At 51.7% G+C, this 3,272-nt stretch overlaps 1 pseudogene; it reads right to left on the minus strand.

Annotated features, from left to right (window-relative positions):
- Nucleotides 1-2,914: 2,914 nt before the first annotated feature.
- The window catches only part of LOC102861239, a 2,476-nt pseudogene continuing 2,118 nt past the window's right edge, over nt 2,915-3,272 (minus strand).

The raw sequence follows: 3,272 nt of genomic DNA on the forward strand, positions 1-3,272 counted from the left end.
TAAATCTTATCACTAGAATCATGGTTGAGGGCAAATCAGTCTAATGAAAAGGGCATAAGGGCTACAGAGAAATTCCTGGCACAGTTGTTAGGACAATTGACCTGGGTCACACACAAGAGACCCTGGAACCTTGCACTGAATACAATCCTGGTGTTTTAAACCCTGTGTGGCCTCATCCTCGTCTACACCTTTGCTCGTCTTTCTCATCTCTCTCTGTGTCCCCTGGGCCCATCTGTGGAGCTCCTGGGACACACCACACTCTTCCTCACCTTTGCCTTCGGTAACAGTACACTCCTGCCTGCTTCCCCAGCCCATGTTCAATCGTCAGGCCTTGACTTCACTTCCTCTGGAAAGCCTTCTCTGATTATTGGGTTTGGTTGGGTGTCCACCCCCTGCGGCTTCCAACACCACGCTCAACTCTCATTGTACAGCCTGCCCTCACACTGGTTGTCTCCCCAGTGCCTTTCCCCTGACTCAGCTGTGACTTCCCACACTCATGCTCGCATCCATGTCTCCTGAGGCCAGCACAGTGTCGGGAACATGCGCTCAGCATCTGCTGTCTGGATGAACGAATGCATGCAGGCCTTAGTGCCCAGCCTCTGCTCACTAGATGAACGAATGCATGCAGGCCTTAGTGCCCAGCCTCCGCTCGCAGGATGGACCAGTGCATTCATGGGTTATTGCCCAGGATGTGCTCACTGGATGAACGAATGTTATATAGGCCTTAGTGCCCAGCCTCCGCTCGCAGGATGGGCCAGTGCATTCATGGGTTATTGCCCAGGATCTGCTTGTTTGATGAGTGAATACACACATAGGTTAGAACCCAGCCTCCGCTCACTGGATGAACACATCCACGGGTTACTGCTCAGGACCTGCTAGTTGGACGAATGAGTGCATCCACGGGTTAGTGCCCAGCGTCCGTTTGCTGGATGAACGAATGAATGGGTGTGTGAATGGGAGCATTCAAAGCATCTCCAAACAAGAGGTCACAAGGGTGGCTCCTGAGCCTGTGTGACTGGGCGCCAAGGTGCTTTATGAAGCAGCCCTTTCACTGCTTCCGGCTCTGCTGCTGTAGCAACAATCACCCTCTTCTTCTAACTGCCAGGCCCAGGCCAGCGGGGGCACAGGCTGACGGATGGTGAGGCTTGAGTCTACAAAGCCCCTTTAGAAAGAAGGTTGAGGAGTCATCGCCACTTATTTCCAAAAAGAAATAATAAAGAGCTGTGATCTCAGAATCATTCCCCAAAATGACGACCCTCTGGTTGAAGAACCCTGCACAAGGAGGGACGTGACGGCATGAGTGACCCTCCAGCTCGGCCTCCCCTCTTTCAGGTCCTGTTTTGTCCCCTCCTTTGTTAACCCAGGCTGAGCAGACCCTGCCCCAAGGCTCCTGCTTTTATGGAAACAATAAAGCAGCCTTTGAAATGTACTTTCTCCCACAGCAGCTAATTTCATATTTAGAGAGCCAGCACCACCAAGGCCGGTGTGGATGGTGGTTATTTATAAGATCATAAAGCAGACAGATTCAGCTCCCGACGTTACTAAATTATCTCAGGGAAAAGAGCTAAGAGGCTGTGTAATGAGCCTCTGCGTAAAACGAAACTGCCTGAGAGTCACCCCAAATCGTGCTGCTGGGGGCCCCTCTCTTTCTCCTCGGGCACTTGGGCGGGATGTGCCTTCTCGGATCTGCCGAGTTGCTATGCTCCTCTGAGGCCCGGTCTCTGCAGACAGCTTGGGCTACGAATAGACTCTTAATGTTATGATGGAGCTGTATAGGAATCCCAGGGAGGCAAGGGCAATAATTGCTTTATGGCTGGTGTGTGTCTCTCTTTGCCCACAAGTTAGACAAGTTCAAGGCTGTTCTTCTTAACTGTGACCTGCAGGGTACACTTGGCTGCTGGAGCTGGCACCACTCTGTCCCAGAGTTCTTATAAACTGCTGCCACTGGGGTGATAAGCAGTTGAGGCAGAAGAGATGCTTCTCTGGCGAGGAGCTGGGCCGTGGAAGCTCAGTTACTGTTTAGCTCTGAGTCTGTCCCTTAACTGCCTTCAGATATAAAGCTCTTGGAAGTACAGCTCAGAGCAGGCCTTGTCCAGCACTTTCACGCCTCTTGTGCAGCTGGGCCAGTGAAGCTCTGGTCTAGGGGTGCTCTGTCTTTTCCCCCAGTCTCCTGGCCTCTGAGTTCTAGCCCTAGACACTGGCCTGGGTTTGGTTGGGTTCCAGAGTCAACAAGATCCCTGGTTTGGGAAATTCGATATTTCTATTTTTACACAAGCAATGTCTCTGAGGCAGTCGTGGAATCCTTGTCTTCCACATGAAAGACCTGCGTTTGATCCTGGTCAGTGCTCGTTGTTCACAGCCACTGGCCTTTTGCCAGTGGACGTTGGCATGTTGCTATGATGCTGAACAGATTCCAGGAGAGCCACTCACCAAGATGGCCTAGGAAGTAAGAAGGTTGTACGTCATCCTGTCGATCCTGACCTCTTAAAGCTCTGCAGGGCACAGTAGGACCGCCCCGTAGGACTTCTCAGGCTGCGTACTTTGCAGGAAGGGGGCTTTGTGTGGGGCCTGCTGTATGGGTAACGGAAACACTGTTGGCTCAAATCCACCAATGGCTCTGAGGGAGGAAGACGGATGTCTCCTCCTGTTGAAAGTTACGGCCGTAGTGTCCTTCCTGAGGAAGGATAGCTGTGGGTGGGAGCACATTCGATGGCCTTGGGTAGGTTTTTGAAAAAGAAACTCAAAGCCTGCTTTTATTGACATATCAAGAGGCCAACCAGCAATCTGGAAGAGAGGACGTTAATACAATAAACACCATCAAAGCAAATAAAAACACAGGTGCATCTGAAATGGCTTTTCAGTGACACGCCTTAGCAAATTAGAGAAACCAACCCCGGGCTCTCTAGCTACTTTCTCATTTTATGATCTTCACAAAATCCTCCACTTTCTCGAAGGAGGCTTTCCGCTCAGCATTGCCTCGGCAATCTTCTCTTCAAACGGGGAGATCGTGCCGATGTCCAGATTCTTTCCAATGCCCTCTCCCCAGCACTAGCAGTGTGGAGAGCTAGGTGCAGTCGTTTCCTGGGACTTCACGAAGAAACACTCAACATCTCCTGCCTTTCTGTTCATGGCGTCCATCAGGGAGAAGCCAAATGGGGCGCCGACGTACGTCATGGACAGTGCGGCTGAGACTGCTCAGCGTTAGCTTTCAGCACCTGGTGCCCGCCTCCTGGACATGTCCAGTCAAGGTGTCAGCTGCTCCTCTTGGTGCC

This window comes from Elephantulus edwardii, unplaced genomic scaffold (genome assembly GCF_000299155.1).
Source record: "Elephantulus edwardii isolate Elephantulus edwardi_28Jun2011 unplaced genomic scaffold, EleEdw1.0 scaffold00003, whole genome shotgun sequence".
NCBI lineage: Eukaryota > Metazoa > Chordata > Mammalia > Macroscelidea > Macroscelididae > Elephantulus > Elephantulus edwardii.